At 45.3% G+C, this 18,669-nt stretch overlaps 1 pseudogene; it reads left to right on the top strand.

The window, feature by feature from the left end:
• The first annotated feature begins 1,895 nt into the window (after nucleotides 1–1,895).
• Nucleotides 1,896–18,669, top strand: part of LOC109684891 (NACHT, LRR and PYD domains-containing protein 1-like) — a 58,982-nt pseudogene continuing 42,208 nt past the window's right edge.

Below are 18,669 nucleotides of genomic sequence, written 5' to 3'. Positions count from 1 at the left end.
TGGAGAACTCAGACATGGAGTGTTCAAAAGCATTTGTCAAATTGGAGTCTTGGCCACCCTATGATGTTTTATATAATAGATAAGCAAATGGAGGTTCAGAGAAATGAGTCTACCACACAAGGACTCAGGAACTAAGCAAGTTGTGGGCTGCAGCTCCTTAGGACTGGGCTCTCCCTGCCCAGGCCAAAGCAAGACATTGTCACAAACTCTTGGTGTGATTTCACAACAGCAGTTTAGTTGGGCAACATACTTTTTTGCCTTAAACTCCTGGAGCTTTGCCGGGCTGCCTGCTGCCTGGCTCTGCAGTGACGAGACAGGGGCTATTCTTTCTGAGCACTATTGAACCAGCTGAGTGTTGGGCTGCCCACACAGCTGCAGAATATGGGACACACATACCAATGACCTTCCTAGTGTGTCAGAATGAACAATGGGGCTCAGTATGATCACAAATCATGAAACACTGAAAAAGATGCTCCCTGGCCCTGCTCTAATATTTTCACTAAGGAGTTGCCCTGGCAAACACAAGGTGCCATTAACCTCCCCAGCCCCAACACTGAATGTCAGGGCCCAAGCTCAGCCCCTTCCTGCAGTCTTCAATCTGGCTTTGCAGCCTCTGGGTGATGGGTGGCAGTGAGCTGTATGTACATGTTGCTGAATGTGTCTGTACCTACTTAGCATAGGCCTGTTGTGGCCCTTCCCCATCTCCTGTCCATGTCTCTTGTGGGTTCTCCCTGGGTGACTTGTTCTTCCTGCTTGGGCACCAACCAGTTGTTCTTCTTGCTTGGTGCCCCAGGACCAGGAAAATTCTAAAGAGACCTGTAAATGGGCAGCTCTGAGCTCAGTCCTGGGCTCTGAGCCTGTCCCCTGCACTGCATCTTCCCTCCTTATCTCCTATCAACACTGTATTTACAGAGTTGATTCCAGGATTCCAGTTCCCAAGAGAAGGAAGAATCTGAGGAACATAGAACAGTGAGTGCCACTCAACTATCTATCAGTCTCCCATCCATTCAGCCTCTGATACCTCCATCTTCCCAAACCCTCATCCTCCATCCCTCTATCCTTCCCTCCATCCAGCCATTCCTGCAACCTCCATTTCTCTATCCTCCCATCCTTCCATCCCTCCATTCCAACATCCCTCTGTCCTCTATCCCCCCAGTCTTCCATTCTTTCAACCTCCCATTGCTCCATCCTGCCAACCTTCCATTCTGCTATCCCTCCATCCTCTCATCTGTCCATCTCTCCATCCTTCCAACCTTCCATTCTTCTATCCCTCCATCCTCTCATCTGTCCATCTTTCCATACCCTGGGCTCTCACACTTTCTTTCTCCCATCCCTCTATACCCCCTCCCTCTTCCTATCATTCCCTCATCCTCCCACTGCCTCCTGAATATTACCATTCGTGACTAACTCTAGGACCTGCTGAAGCATCCTCACAAAGTCAGAACTCTCCCAGTATTTCCCAATCACCTAAGGGCTCCTCTCTTCCATGGCTTTTTGTACCACTGCCCTTTCCTTCACTCATCCCAACACCATCTATTGGCAGATGCATTAGGTCTGACAAAACTGGGTTCTGGGTGCTGAATAGGAGTTTGTGTATTTAGCAAAGAGAAATTATCCAACGAAAATGTACTGGAAGATGGTAGGAGCTAAGGCACAGGGAGACCACTGTCCTCTGCTTGCCTCATGACCTTCACCTCCTAACCCTTATGAACATCCCCAAGGATCTCCTGCATGAAGCAGAGGTGGCTGGTGTAGCAGAATATTTGCCTGATGCGTTAATGGAGCTAAGGAAGAAGAAGGAGCTGAAGGAGTTACAGCTTCAACTGTTCAACAAAGCATCCATCAGGAGATTTCTACATGTCATGCTGGCTCAGCCATGAAACGCAAGCAGAAGTATGGAGGTGACTTCATACCTGGTGACTTGGTATCAGGATCAGTGGGCCTGGAACCTAGTCCTCAATCTTAGGAGCAGAGAGATCTAAGCCTGTGGTTCACCCAGGCTTAGTCAGAGGCACCCTTGATGTCAAGTGAGTAGACAAAGACCCCAGCCCACCCCTTTGGGAGACCAACACCAACACTGACTTCCCCCATTTCACCAGGCCCTCCTCAGGTCATGTCTTGCATGGCTCTGTCAAAGGAGGACCCAGACCCCAGATTAGGCAGGAGCTGGTAGGTAGCTGGGAGCTATTGCTGAACCCTAGAGCCCCCACACCCTCTTTTCCTCAGGTGTATTCTCAGGTCCCCATATGGGTGTTAAAAGACATAATCCTTGTTCAATATTTTACTAAGTGCTCAGTAAATGCAAGCTCTAGCTAATGCTGTTGATACTATTCACAGACCTGGAAGGCAGAGTTTGTAGTCCATATGTGAGAGCTGAAGCCCAGAGAGAAATAGAAATTACAAGAAGAGCAGTGCAGAACCAGGAGAAGGATGTAAGTTTCTTGAACTCCAGATCAGACCTATCTCCCAGAGGACCTTTGAGAGCATCACTCTGGATGAGGAGAGTGTGAAGATTGCATTGTATTCATGGGTTTCTCCTGACCACATTCTGTATAGACAGGGGTCCTGCAGAGTATGAAGAGTCTCTGGCCCTTTCCCCTTTAGACAACCCCAACCTTTCCATAGCCCACCTTCCCTCACTCATCGACTCCTCAAACACACCCAACATTGCGTCCCCCGCAGTTGGCCCACCTCCTTAGCAGTGCTGAGCTCCTGGAGCCTTGAAGCCTGAAACACCACTAGGACTCAAACAGGATTTTGACAAGGGTGCCTGACATGTCTGACACAACTAGAAAAGCTAAACTTGTGGAGCTAGACTGAGAGCACAGGGTGAGTCTATGAGTCAGCTTGTGAGTTACCACAGGTGACCATGTCCCTGCATGGGGACTAGAAAGAAGGACTGCAGAGAATGGAAGAAGTCATGATGGGGTGGCAGGAGTAGTGGAGCTAAAAATGATCTAGCAATGCTAAGGCTGCTGCCCTCCCCACTTGACTGATGGGGAAACTGACACCCATGGGGTTAGGTAGTGAGCCTTACTCTGATGGTACTCAGGCAGAGCTCAGCTTATCATTTTGGAGTATGCTGAAGATTCCTGGGGTCAGGGTGGTCTAGAAGTTCCAAGGAGGACTCTGTTCTCAGATGGACCCCAAGAAGAGGCTTGGCACATCCATCAGTCCAATCAGTTCCCTGTCCTTTTTTCTCTTATGTTAGTCTTACCCAGATTGCAAGCCTCAGCTATACCTTTTCCTCTTCCCCTTCCTATCTAGAATCTAGAACAATCCATGGAGAAGTGATTTCCTTCTCCACCCAGTCACTTCTTTGTGAAAGTTTCACCTTTCGTTCCTTTCTTTTTCCCTTCCTTCTATTCCCAGTCTTACCCAACACTACCTACAATACCTGGCAGTAGTGGCTACTGACTCAAATTCCACAGCCCTCGGTTTTACCCTGACCTCACCAATTGCTGTGTGATGTGTAGCAAGTCTTTCCACACATCTGCATTTCATTTTCCTCATCCAAGTCTTCCAGATTTTCACTCCATGTGTCTTCTCTACTCCACAGTGCAGAATTTGCACATCTTCAAGCTGCACACAGAAATTCCACTTGCACAAAAGTCTGAGTGAAGACTCTAATGAAGATACTTAGAAGACATAAAACTGTTCACATCTGTTTTCCAGGTAAGGTCCCCAGCATTCTTCTCTTTCTTCCCCTAACTTCTACAGTCACCTGCTTTACCAGCTCTTCTCTTCTCTCTGACCCAAAGAAACTCTCTTCTTTCTTCCTTCAACTTGCATGGACCAAGTTTCAGTAACTAGTAACACAGTGCCTGGTAGGAAAGATTACTCTCCCTCTCTGATGCTACATGGTAACTAATTCTTTTTTTACTTGAAATAGGTGCCTCAGCCCCATAAGTACTTTATCAAAGTCTTTCTACCTGAATCACATTTTACTCCCAACAAGAAAGTATTTCAGATATAAGATTATAGAAACAAAAGAAAACTACAGATCTACCTACATGGCTTTAAAAATAAGATAGTTAATATCCATTTGAGAACTGTGAGAGTTTGTTTTGTTTTGTTTTGGTTTGGTTTGAGGTGTTCCCCAAATAGCTCACGTGTTAAAAGTTTGGCTGCTCACTATTGAATCAATCACTGAGAGGAGATTGGATCATGACGGTTCTGACCTAGTCAACGGATTCATCTATTGATGCATTCCTAATTTGATAGCATTATTGGGAGGTGGTGGAAACTAGGAGGTGGCGCCTGGTTGGGAGGAGGCAGATGACTGGGGGCCATGCTTTTGAAGGGTCCATCTGGCCTCTTCCTCTCCCTATCTGCTTCCTGGCTGCTATGATGTGAGCAGCCTCCTCTGCTGCATGTTCCCATGACACTGCCTTGCTTTAGGCCCAAAGAGATGGAACCAAACAACCTTGGACAGAAACCTCTGAAATTCTCAGCTAAATAAATCTTTTTAAAGTTGTTTCTCTTAGGTATTTTCACAATGACAGAGACAAACTAACACATAGTTCCAAATATATGTGTCTGAAATAAAATGGATGATCAGTAACTAATCACTTCTTTATTATCATTCCCCATCCCCAGAAAACTCCCCCTTCCTTTTCTACCAAGAGGAATTCCCCCAGACCAAGAGTCTCCAAACCAGAAGTCACCCAAAAGTTCCCAACACCCAAAGTGGTACAGGAGGGATGAGATCCTCCACCTCAAGCCAATACGCAGTCAAGCAATCAGAAAGTTCCAGAAACTGAGTGGCCTCTTACTAAAGCATTTGGAATCTGCAACACAGCTGAGGCCCTGCTGAGCTCATGAGCTAAGTGGTAGGGGACAGCAAAGCTATGCACAAAAAGTCAGTTCTCTGGGGGCCAGGTTGACAACCTGAGCACAGAGCATCTGGAAAACCTCTGAAACAGCTCTCCAGAAATCCTGCTATTGGAGATTTTCCATTGGGCCCAGGCACTGCTTCCAGGAAGCCCCTGGGACATAAAATGCAGGTGCATTCTCCAACACAAGAATCACACCACATGGCTCAGTGGGAAGGGCAGTGGTCTGGAGTCAGAAAAGCTGGATTCACTTTCCATAGAGCCCTTCAGCACCCTCTCCCCATGGGAGCTAGAGGAACTCATATGGCGCAAGTGTTTGCTGGACACCCCTCTCCAGACCAGGTCCTGTGCCCAGTGCTTCACTTGCACATTCTACTTAAATTTTACAGCCATACCTGAGAGAAAGAAACTATTATTTTCCCACCCTGGAGAGGAAACAACTAAGGCTCTAATAAGTAAGTTCTCACAGTTAGTTGTAGAACTGAATTTAGTCATCAACTGTCCTTATCACACAGTCTCTACCTTTAACCCCTATAAGCTAAGCCCTATGACATCTGGTCAACGAGGACAGGCATACCAAAGCCACTGGCACACATGTTGCTGGTGTCATAATCTCAACCCAAACTATATTCTCTCCTCTTGCTAAGAGATACCATCTCTGAAATATGAAAGACGTTTACTTAAAAGGATGCTGTCTACATCCATTTAGGAGTAAACTTGTAGATCTCATGTACATTTCTAGAAATCATGATCCTAAATGTGGCCCAGGTTCAAAGAATATCAACTGACTTAATTACTCACACCATTTCCAATTGAAGACAGGAAAGAAGGCAGGAAGGAAGGAGGGAAGGAAGGGAGGGAGGGAGGGAAGAAAGAAAGAAGGAAGGGAGGTATGGAAGGAGTAGGAGGGAGGGAGGAAAGGAATTAATAATTGCTAGAAACATCTCAGAAAAATACAAACACAGTAATGTTACTAGAAGGCACTAACCATAAAAATGAAAGGAGCAAGTATGAACGCTGTGAGGACAAATTCGTTGTTACAATTAAAAGTTCTGTTTGTTCTGAGCATCCTAACAAACAGGGCCAAAAGGTAAACATATGGATTCCATAATAATAGATATTATCATAGGAGAGAAAGACCAGTTTAGAGAAATACATTATTCTCTGACTCTAAATTCTAAGGGAATTCTTCAACTGGGGACTTGAACAGCAATAGTATCTCCAACAACTATCTCATAGTAAGTGCAAAATCTACATGTTATGTTTTTTATATATCCACAGCAAAGAGACAATAACTTTTGCAAAGTTCAAGATAGTGAAAATCTTAAGCTTTATGGATCTCTGTTCCAACTACTCAATTCTGCCCTCAAAACCTTAAAACAGCCACAGAAAATACACAGAAAAGGGGTGTGACTATATTCCAATGACACTGCATTTCTAGAGACTGAATTTTGACTTTCATAAAATTTTCACAATAGGAATAGTTATTCTACTTTTGTTTTTTCATCCATTTAAAAATATAACCATCATTTTAAGTCTAAAGTGTCTACAAAAAACTTGGCCAGCTAAGGTTAGCAGACAACTACAAAATAAAGCCAGTCACCTGTTTCGTACGTGTCTGTGTATCTGTGTGTGTGTGTATGTATTTGGCTGTAGTTTGTGAGTCCCTGGTGGGAATCATAACATTAAAATGAAACTAGTTAAAGTTATTGTAGGTAGAGAATTTTAAAGTATAACTTAAAATTTTTTAAAAAGTATAATTGATACAAGAACATTTACACAAGTGCAAGGCCACACATCCTTGAAAATAAAGCGGTTTTAGAGAACGTGGTCCCAGAAGAACAGAGCTCTCTATCATCACGTTAAGCAAGGCAGGCCTTGGTCATGCCCTGGCTGGCCATCCTGATGCTCTTAGGAGACATTCACATTGTCAGAAATGTTCCCTCCTGAGATAATAAAAGCAGATTCTAGATGTGATGTCAGAGGTGAGGTGGTCCCCCAAAGCCACAGCCTCACAACTGCTAAAGTTATGAACTGACCTCACATTCCCTCAGCGCACTTGCAAAAGTGGTCAGTTAGTAACCTTGAACTCTGAATGAGCCCAGCAGGTGTCCTGGGATGGACAGGGCTTCATCCTCCCAGAGGGGTCACCTGCATCATCTCTAAAGCTCACCTATGGGTAGAAGTGAGACTCTTTCAAAATACTGAGGAGAAAGATGGGGAGAGTTGTAAGGTTGTTCCATGTGGAACCTGATTAAATAGAAACTGGAAGCTTCTCCCCAGGAACAGTCTTTAACATGAGTTCCACTTCTCATACTTCACAAGGCATCTTCCTGTCTGTGACAGTTTGTGCTCACTCAGAAGCCAACTCTGAGATAAGGTGACTCCCTGGATGCATCAAAGTAAGGCAGGAGAGGGGGAAGTCCAGCAAGGTGTATTGTGGAACAGGTTACTCCTATGAGAAAACTATCTTAGTTCATTTTCTGTTGCCATGAAAGAATAAATTAGATCAGGTAGTTTACTGATTTTTAAAAAGACCTCAAATTTCTGGAAGTCCCTGTTCAGACAGCTATATGTGCTCAGCTGCTGGTGAGGACCTCACGTTTCTCCAGACATGGTGGAAAACAAATGTAAGAACAAGAAGTTGCCTGCAAAGGAGAGGAGAGAGGAGCTAGTATCATGACCACTAGCCCATTCCCACAAGAAAAGCATTAATCCATCCATCAGGGTTTCCATCCCATGAAACACAATGCCTCCAAATAGCCTATGTCCCAACACTGCTATGCTGGCAACTCAATGTCAACAAGAATTTGGGGTAGGGACATTGAAACCATAGCAGCAGCTGAGGTTCGGTGCAGCTGAGCAGGTCTGGAAGACTGTGTAAAGCATAACCCAGTGTCACCTGTCCTGGTAGCAAGGGATTCTCATATGTTGGCAGGGGCTCTCCCTGGAGCATTAGCTCCCCAGCATGTCTGGCCACCCCACTGTGGTCGGAGGAAAGCCTACAGACACAATCTCACGTGTTTGCCAAAGGGCACTGTTGACAGGTCCTGCAATGGTGAGGGATGCGGTGATCCTGTCAGGAGCCAACAGCATCGGCTCTTCTATCCCTACCTCCTCCAGTCCTCCATGACCTCACAATCCACAGAATAAATAAAGACACCAAGCTCAGTGGCGTAATGGCCCACGTCATGGCTTTCATGAGGGCAGAGAGTTGTTTCTGTCTGTTCTCTCTTATTCCCAGCTCCTAATACAGCACCTGGCACATAGGAAAGCATCGAGAATATTCAAAGAATGAAGGAAAGTCATTCAGGGAGTATGGCTTGGTCAAGTCAAGATTTTAACTAGAATCTTCTACTCAAAACACACGTCCCCTCCACTGCACAGCCAGAACACACCATTGCCTGCATTCAGTGTAGTGTGTGGCTTGAAGTAGGATCCAAAATTCATATGGCTGTTGAATGAATGAATGAGCAACTCTATTCTATCACTTTATGTTCCATCTTTCCCTTCCATACTTAGGCATCAGAGAAATATTGCAGAATCAGAGAGGAGAGAAGTCCTGTCCTACCTGGTCCTGGAGAAATGAGTATTTGCAACAAAAATTCACACAGCTGCTACTTCTACAAAAACCCCACCCCAGAGGCCAGGCAAGGTGGGGAACAGGAAGGAGGCTTCTGGACACTGGCAGAACAGTCCAGGAATAAATGATGGAGACTGGCCATGGACTGTGGAGAGGAACAGGATGGACAGCCAGAGATACTGAGGCAAGGAAAATGGCATGGGGACAGCTTTGGGGTTTGGCTCATAATTGAGCCTCATGCATTTCAACTAGTCATGTCTAATTTTTCTTTCAGTTAGTATAAATGGTTCACATGCATCCACAAAGGCATCTTTGAACGGTTATTTGGTTTCTTTCATAATTACTAGCTTAGTAAAACTAAAATAGTACATTTCTTAACTATTCGTTTCAGTCAGCAAGGGGCACCTTTCATCTTTTTGTTGGTGGTGGTGGTTTCTTTTTTTGTGTGCCATACTGGAGGTTGAACTCAGGGCATCCCAGCCTGCTAAGCTAGCACTCTTCCACTCAAGCTGCTCCCCAAGTCCTTTGCTTTCATTTTGATTTTCAGGTAGGATCTACCCAGGCTGGCATCAGACCTTGATCCTCCTGTGTCCACCTCTGGAGTATCTGACTTCACAGATGTGTGTTAGCACTCCTGGTCCCTAATCTTTGGTGGATTTTTTGTATGCACTTGTTTTATTTATACTTTTGAAGTTGTTAATGCTTAAAACTGGCCTAGACTTTAGGGAGACTCTTAGATACCTTGTAATCCTCACAAACACAAACACTCCACACAGGTAGTTGAACGGTTTGGCAGGTAAGTACAAAGACCAAGGCATCAGGTGCAGGCAGCTGGTTCTGAGCTTCCAATAAATACACATCGGGAATGTGCAGATGTCAGGGGGGAGCAGGGAGATAAATTAAGACTGGTGGTAGAGTGAGTCAAAGAGTTATCAGGGTTCTGAAAGAGTGATGAGTGGCAATAGAATGGGTCAGAGTTACCAGCTTTCTGAAAGAGAAATAACTGTCAAGAAAATATAAATTTAAGTTTGCGGTTTAGAATACAGCTTCAGTAGATAAAGCCTTCATGGAAAGCAGGAAGGTGGTCCAAATCACCAAGTTCTTCCTCCCCTGTGCCAGGCCCTATGCTGGGCACTGCAGATAAAAAAGATGACAGTTGTCGCCCCCTGCCCTGGAGGAACACCCAGACTGAGGCAGCAGCAGACACAGAATGGGTCCATCAGAATGCCGTGCTGAGGGCTGTAGAATAAGGAGCCACACAGAAAAGGGGTTCAGGGGTTGGGGGCAGAAAGGCTGGTCAGTCCTGGCAATTGTCCATGGAGTCCTGGTGCCTGGGGGGACAGAGCCTCCCTCTATTGAGTAGGACTGGGCACCTCAGATTCTGCACATGCAGGTCACATCTCTCCTGTCCCTCTCTCCACCCCCTCAGGTCCACATGGGCTCCAATCACCAATGCCTCTTGGCACGTTCTCTTCTCCACTCTCAGGCTCGGTAGAAGCCTGAAGGAGCTGGACTTAAGTGGAAATCCACTGAGTTGCTCAGCAGTGCAGAGTCTTTGTGAGACCCTGAGATGCCCGAGCTGCCACCTGGAGACCTTGCAGTGAATCTGGTCTGGGTTCTCCCCTGAAGCAGGAGTGGGCAGGAGATCAAAGGCAGAATCTGGGTCTAGGATGAGGTTTGGCCTCTATGTTCATCAAATATTCATAATCCCCTCCCTGACCATGCACTGTGACATTTGCCAGGGCTACCAGGTCAACAAACAGTGAGTCTTTTCTGGCAGAGTTTGGGAGACACTGACATTAGTCAAGGAGTTGTACTTACAAACATGCAATAGATCCAGACAGGGCTCCAGTGGAAAAAACTTCTTGAGAAAGTGGCTTGTAGGAGATTGACATAATTCAAAGGGTTTGACTATGTGAAGCAGGTGTGTGAAGCAGGTGGGGAGAGTGTTCCAGGCTGAGGGAATAGCATCTGCCTATTTCTTCCCCTTCACTTTTCCTCCTGACCACCATTATACTCTTTGTTTCTATATCCTTTGCATTTTAAAACAGCTTACATACAGTGAAATTATATGGTATTTTTTATATCATCATTTCACCTTTGGATTGCTCTGGAAATATATTGTGAAGACTAGAATCGAGAATTCTGTGAGATTTGGGGCTAGTGGAGTGACTCAAGTACAGAGTGCGTGCCTAGCAAGTGTGAGCCCCTGAGTTCACACCCCAGTACTGCACAAAAAAAGAATCCTGTTATTTTCTTTAATGAATTTAAAATTGAGCATATCATGTAGACAAACAAGGAGTTGCTAGACAAGAGGCTGGAGATCTCAAATAAGCAGAAAGAGGAAGGTCAGCAGAGGAGCAAGAGATAGGAAGACACAAAACCTAAAACTGGAGGGCGGCACATTGTCCTTTCCTGAGACAGAAGGACAGAGAAGTGTGCAAAGTCAAAGCAGTAGAGGATAAGAGGTTGAGGGACAGGGAGGTTTTCAAGGCCCACAGCAACAGCATCCTTTAACCATTACCCTTAGCTTGGCACTGTCCAAATACAATACATATCTCCTCTGATGGTTGCGCCCACTTTGCATAGTAGGTGGGGTGAAACCGTGTTATAGGTAAATAAATGAAACTTGAAGGTAAGGAAACCTGCCTGTTGTCTGCAACTAGTCACTGACAAGGGCAAGATCTGAACTCCAGTCTGGCTCCAGAGCCCTTAACCAGCACCTCTCCAACACCTCATCCAGCTGTTCCCATCCTCCTCACTGAAACTCCAAGTCCAGATGTCTTCAGCAAGGCTGGAGATAAGTCGGAATTTGAGAAAGGGGAAAACATAGCCATGTCTTGTAATGGCGAGCAGTTTGGGATAAATAAAGCCACAGAAGAGACAGTTTTGTTCGTGCTGACATGAGTCCTGAGGGTGGGAACATGTCCAGTGGCAACAGGCATGTCACCAAGCAAGAACCACATAAGCCAGCAACTGAGACCTATCATGCAGGGAGGGTGTGAGCTGCAGGAGGCAGCCACAGGGGAAGTAGCCATCTGCATCATATGTCAGGCATGGCAGTGGACGAGCCCTGAGCCACCTCTGTGGGGACAACTGCCAGCTAGACCCTGGCTTTCTTGAACTACAATCTGCAACTCAGGGTTCAGAGCAGAGAAATAAGACAAAGGTTGTCTGGGGAGATGAGCACACAGCATAGGATGCTCTAAAATACAAAGTGCTGGACGTCATCCGTGCAGCTGACCTTGGATTCCTAGCTGTGTATCAAAGCCCAGATGAAGCCAGGAAGAAATCCTTTGGGGGGAGCAGGTATCATGAGACCAAAGACAGACTGACTTTAGAGTGGGGTGAGGTTTTTGACATCCAACCAGGAGAAGTATAACCAAGCCCTACCTTCAGCCTCCTGCCTCCTCAGGAACACTTCCTCTCTCCCTCCTACAGTTTCCTCCTGTGCCCCATCCTGCAACTGCCTGCCAGACCTCCATCTATGGCTCTAGCTCCAGACTCTCCACCCTCCTCTGGAAGGTCCCAGATGCCCCTAAACTCAGCATATTCTAATCCAGACTTCTTTCCCAAATCTAAACAAAATATATTCCTCATGTTGGGACCAACTGTGTCATTGTCAGGATCCAGTACAAAATGAAATTGCAGTGCTTATGTTCAAAAATTAAAATCAGTGCCTTAAGGTACATCACTAGAAAGCATCTCTGTCCTTCCAATTGATGACCAACTGTGCTCTCAGCTTATTATGATTTTTTATTTTCTATTTATTGTTGATGCACCAGGCACCAGGATACTAGCGGGGTGCATGAAGACCCTCACAGGTGTCTGGAAGTCCTGCCTATAGCTCAGCATGTGCACATGACCCACAAAATGTCAGGATATCCCTCCCAGCAGTCTGTACCCTAAATGAAAAGTCAAGCCAGATAACTCCCATCTCCCATTACTCTGCCACCACAAACCCAAGCAGATGGTAGGGACCCCCTCAGCCCTGGTATTGCAGGAAGCATGTGGTACCCAGTCGAGATCAGCAGCGACTGAAAGATTGCTCCCACCCAGCCACTGAGTGTGCCATGGTGCTGGATGTCCTACCTGATCCTCCCCAGGGATGACCCAGTGGGGGCCACTGGACAGAGATCAACAGAGACCACTGTGCTGAGGGGAAGGTTTGGTGGGATGCAAACCAGGAGGGAGGGAGGTGGCTAGAGATGGGGTCACATATGAATCCATTGTCTCGAAGGACTTTGCTTCCAAAACACAAACTCGATCACAAAATTATTTTAAAATTCAATATGATGGTCAACAGCATTAAACTCCAGTTGTGGGCCATTCTGATCAGAAGGCCTACACTGGTCACAAGCCCGTGAAGCTGTCCCTGCCTCATCTCACATCTACTCTCTCTGTAAATGGCAGCAGCTTCAACTCCGTATTCAATCTAGTAGTTTCCCTGACCCCCACTGAGCCACTGAGCAATGAGTGCTTTCAGGTGTCTCTAAAACATCTCCCTACAGCTGTGGCTCTGACCCAGGTGTTCATTCTCCTACCTGAACCATTTGCTTCCTGTCTTGTCCCATCCCTGTCAGGGAAAGATCCCTGGACTTTCCAACGTAATGCAAAGATCCCATCACACTGTGTTCAAGAACTTTCACAGGCTCATCACTGCCAGCTGGAGAAGGCCCAAACATCTTCTGATGGCATCAAGACCTACAGCTATCTTGATTTCTGGATTTGCCCTCACACTCCATCTTTATGCTAACATGAGTCAACTAAATCCATACTGTGATTTCACTTCTCTTCAGAAAGAAGTGTCCTAGCCTCCTCCCTCACCTTAGAGAGCCTTCCATTACACACACCTTGTCCTCCTTCATTGTCACAATCACCATTCTTCTGCCTTCAGCTGCCCTGGTTGACCCCTCTTTGATGCTATTCCATTCATTCATTCATCCTCTAGAGACTTAAGAAAGTGCACTGCTCTAGGTTCCGGAGTGTAGCCAGTTACATCACATGGCAACATTCTTTCCTCATGGAGCTTACATTATGAAGGGAAGGGAAGAGGTGTAACTAAATAGAGTGTAGGAGATACGGGCTATAGAAGCAGTGCAGCAGAAAGAAGCAGTTGGGAGTCTGGGATGGATAGTCATTTTAATACAGAGGGTGCTAAGGCCAGACTTCACCAGAGTGACTCAATTTTGAGCAAAGACATGAAGCAGATGAGAACAAATGATGAACTATTAAGCAATATTATTTGAGGCAAAAGACACAAAAGCCCTGAGGAGTTTAAATAACAAGACAAAGACCAGTAAAGATGTAGCTAAAAGAGATAAGAGATGAGAACAGAGAGATGACATGATCCAGGTCTCCAGGGCCCTATCTTCCTGGGTGAGGACCTTAAATATTTCTCTTAGTCATGTCAGAAAACATTGGAGGGTTTTAATTTTTAAAAAACGGACTTGCTGTTGTTTTTATGTCTATGCCCACAGTAGCCTGTGCATTTCTGGGAACCTAGTGGATGCCTCCTATCAAGCTCCACCTGGCCCATTGGTGTGGCCCAGAGGTTGCTTGGGAGTGTTTATTGAACCAAAACCTGATAAATACAAGGTGTTATTTGTGTGTTTCCCACAGGCTGGCCAGCTGTGGCCTCATGCCTGAGGGTTACAAGGACCTTGCTTTGGGACTGAGCACCAGCCAGACCCTGACTGAGCTGGAGCTGAATTTCAACATGCTGACAGATGCTGGAGCCTAGCACCTTTGCCAAGGGCTGAGACAGCCACATTGCAATACTGCCTTGAGGGGGTGAGTATGGGGAGACAGATAGCCATGTGACAGCTGAGGAAAGGAGCAGAGAAGGGGGATTTTCTTTGTGGGGTAAGGAGGGGCTTATAGAAACCCAGTGCAGTGTGGAGACTCTGGAGGAAGCTCACAACACAGGGACTGACTGAGGTGACCTCAGGATCCCATGTGCAGCAAGGAAGGCAAGTCTCACTGTGGAAGCACTTCCTACACCCCTGTCAGAGGCACCAATGCTATGGGCCATTGACCATAGCAGATTCCCATTAGGACCAACCCCTAGGGATAGAGAAATGGATTCTGGCTCTTCATGGGAAGACACTGCATGATGGTGCAAGTAGGAATGGAGGAGAATTTTTTGGCCATTTTCACAATCTACCACAAAGGAAAATGTGAAGGTATTCACCTCCCAGAATCATAGCTCAGAACACTTCTTGCTATGACTGTCCTGGTATTCCCAGCCATGCTCTGTCTCATACTGGGTCCTCTTATGTAACATGGCATGGTGATCAATCACAGACAGCCCCATTGGTGCCTACTAAATTCAGTCAGGAGGACAAAGATATAATCTACAAGGGAAGAAGAGCAGATTGTATGCCTCTCTTGATTCTCTCTGGACCTTCCACCTCTGGTACACAAAGTCTCTCTCTCTCTCTCTCTCACACACACACACACACACACACACAGAGCACAAGCACGTATGTAAACATAAGATCACTCAGAAAGGTGTCATCAGATACTCCTTTTGGCTTTTGCCAGAGCCCTCTGAGGCAGTTCACATCTCTGGCCCTATCTGCACTTCTCTCCCTTCTTCTCAAGCCCACACTTTCCCCTTCACAGAACCATTGTCTGCCTCCCCTGAATCTTCCTGAGCAAAGAGTTCTGTGGAAAGGGAGGACACGAAGGGGTCCAACTGGGATCTCCTCCCACATCAAGGGTCAGCAATCCCAGGAAGGTGAGGACTTCTGTCACACCTGTACTATTTAATCTTCACTACATGTAATGAAGACAAAATTCAGTCAAAGAAAAATTAAAATATTTCTCAAGATGACACATCCAGGAAGCATCTTTGATGTCAGATCTGACTCCAAAGCCTGGTTTTTCATTTGTTCACTGCCTTCTCTTAGCCAAGAGCCTTTCAGAGCTAATAGTCAGGCTACCAGCTTTGTGTATAGATGAGGTCCTGAATACTCTTATGGGAGCTGAGCACATCCAGTTGTGGAAATCAAAGGTGACCAAAGCCACACTGAGATCCCAAGAGCAAAGGGTCCCAAGAGCATCTCTGGGGACAGCATTCCCCAGAGATGGCCTGTGCTCATACAACAGGCAGCACAGGCACAGTCCCTGTCTTGCATAAATGGTGGTGAGCTGCCAATGCTGTCCTGCACCTTCTGTTATCATCTAAAATAGATCTGAGATGGACTCATGTCAGTACATAGAGTTGCCTCATTCTTTTTAATGGTGGCATGGAATTTTACTGCATGGATTCACTGTTGAGTTTTTTTTTTCAAATATTCACCATTAGTTTTTAGGGGGAAGGAGTTGTTTGTTTGTTTGTTTAGGACAAGGTCTTGCTCTATAACCTAGGATTCCATGAATTCACCATCCTCTTTCCTCCATTTTCAGAGCCCTGTCATTACACCCTGTTCAGGCCACCACCCTGTTCAACAATAGTTTTTTAATTCTCCCTCCCCTTTATATGGCATCTTGCTTATCTCCCAGCACTCTTTGCACTATAAAGAGAGCTGCTGAGGGGGGATTCCAAGATGGCAGCTAGAGGGAGGAAGCAGAAAGTGTGCCTCCTTAAGTGAAATCTTGGAGAGACGCTGGAGACATACCTTACAGGCAAGACCACCAAGAAGAGGCAAAACTTTGACACCCGTCCCCACACCTCCAGCTGGCACAGAGCATCTCCACTTCACGTTAAACAGAGAAACCAGAAGGTCCCCCAGGCTGCCAGACACCTGTGCCCATATGGCTTGGGAAGACACGGACAAGGTGAGCTAAGTGGTACACGTACTTCCACAGACAACCCTGGGCCAGATCAGCATAGCCCCCTGGATGGACTGACCCCTACCTGGGGAAAAAAGAGAAACTGAGTAACAAGCAATAAGAACAATAAAGACACGTAGCAAAGAGGGTGGGGCACCCTGAGCACCGAAGAGGGGGAGGGGAATCCTTCCTGGAAGTGTAAATAAACAAGCCGGGCCTGGCCAGAGAGGGTGGGAGCGGGGACGTGTGCTCAGCAACCAGGAGCGGGAAAGCTGGTGAGAGTGGCGGAGGGAGGAAAACTCCACAGGAGAGGGGGGAAGACCCACTTCCCACATTAGCTATAAACAAACACGCCAGCCAGCAAGAGCAGCAGCACACACCCAGCAATAAGGAGCGGGAAAGCTTGTAAAAGCGGCAGTGGGAGGAAAACTCCACAGGAGAGGGGGGAAAGACCCACTTCCCACGTGAACTGTAAATAAACATGCAGGCCTGAGAAAGCGGGTGCAGTGTCACCTCCCCCAGTGTGCTTAGAAAGGGGAGCGCTTGTAGCAGCAGCTCGTGCACAGGAGAACTCTGAGTAAACAAAGCCTGCAGGGCCAGGTGAGTGCTAAGCTCACCCCAGAGATCTGCATAAAAAAAGCCTCCAGCAACAGCAGGCTGACAGCAGCAGGCAGGCAAGCCACAGCCGCAGATAACCATTCACAGACCTGTCTCCAGACTCCTTTTTTTCTCTCTCCCTACCTTTGATGAGGAAACAACTGAACTACATCTGCATGCTGAAAAACTTACTGAAACTGTATTGCATTTGAACTTGGGACACTTTGTGGGGTTTTTTTGTGCAGTTTTGTTCTACTTTATGTTTCCCCTTTGATGAGACAATGACAGAACAACATCTGAGGCACCAACTCCAGGATTGGAGGCTGAGGAATGAACACCAAAATTATTAAGACTGAAACTTCATTGCATTTGAACTTGTAGGTTTTTTTCTATTTTTTATTTTGTTTTATTTTATTTAATATATTTTTTCTTTCATTTACTCATTTTTTATTTTTCTTCTGATCTTTATTCTTTTTATTTTTTATTTTCAATCCTCTCTCTGTCTCTCTAATGCCTTTTCAGCTTACAGTTAATTAGTACACTGTCTCTCCCTATTTATATCTTTGAAAATTTTTTTATTTGTTTCTTTGTTTTTTTTTCTATTTGATTATTTGTTTTTCCCTTTTCCTTTAACTTCTTTGCTTTCCATCCCCTCTCACACTTCTATTCTAAATATCACTAGTGCTATTATTATAAGCCAGAAAATACTTAATTGCACACAGTACAGGGACAATAATAACACCAAGGGCAATGATGGGAAGACAGAAGAAAAAAAGGAAACCAGTTTCCCAACAGCAAAAAATTAGTACAGGAACCAGAGGGAAATGAAGAAAACAGATACTCAGATCCAGACTCCAACAAAATGAAGATAAACTATGCCAAAAAGCCCAATGAAGCCCACAAGAATAATTTAAAAGAAGACATACTACAGGTACTCAATGAGAATTTTATAGAGATGATACTGGATATGGTCAACCAAAATGCACAGGAGACACTCAAGAGATTCCAAGACAACAAAAATAGAGAATTTGAAAAAGCAAAAGAAGAAATAAAGGAAACCATAGAAGCACTGTATAAACACCAAAGTGAAAGAGAGAACATGATTAATAAAGACATAAATGAACTTAGGACAAAAATAGAGAACATTAAATAGGAAACGATCCAGGATATGGAAAACATCAGAAAAAAGAATGAAACAGAATTGCAAAACAAAAGGGAAGGCCAATCCAGCAAAACAGAACAAACAGAAGACAGAATCTCAGAACTTGAAGATGAAATGGTAATTAAAGGAAAAACCAAAGAACTGTTAATTAAACAACTCAAGACCTGTGAAAAGAAAATGCAAGAAATCACCGACTCCATCAAAACACCAAACTTGAGAATCATGGGCATTGAAGGAAGGAGAAGAGGTGCAAGCAAAGGTAATGCATAATATATTCAACAAAATAATAACAGAAAATTTCCCAAATATAGAGAAGATATTCCCATACAGATGCAAGAGGCCTCCAGGACACCAAACAGACCAGATCAAAATAGAACTACCTCACAACATATCATCATTAAAACAACAAGTTCAGAAACTAGGGAAAGAATATTGAAGGCTGCAAGAGAGAAAAAACAAATAACATGCAAAAGTAAACCCATCAAAATCACAGCAGACTTCTCAACAGAAACATTAAAAGCAAGAAGATCGTGGGGTGAGATCTTCCAGGCACTGAATGAAAATAACTTCAACCCCAGGATACTCTACCCAGCAAAACTATCATTCAAAATAGATGGAGCAATAAAAGTCTTCCATGATAAGCAGAAACTAAAACAATATGTGACCACAAAGCCACCACTACAAAAGATTCTTCAAGGGATTCTGCACACAGA

Source organism: Castor canadensis, chromosome 11 (assembly GCF_047511655.1).
Source record: "Castor canadensis chromosome 11, mCasCan1.hap1v2, whole genome shotgun sequence".
NCBI classification, from domain to species: Eukaryota; Metazoa; Chordata; class Mammalia; order Rodentia; family Castoridae; genus Castor; species Castor canadensis.
This window is presented reverse-complemented; position numbering and strand designations above follow the sequence as displayed.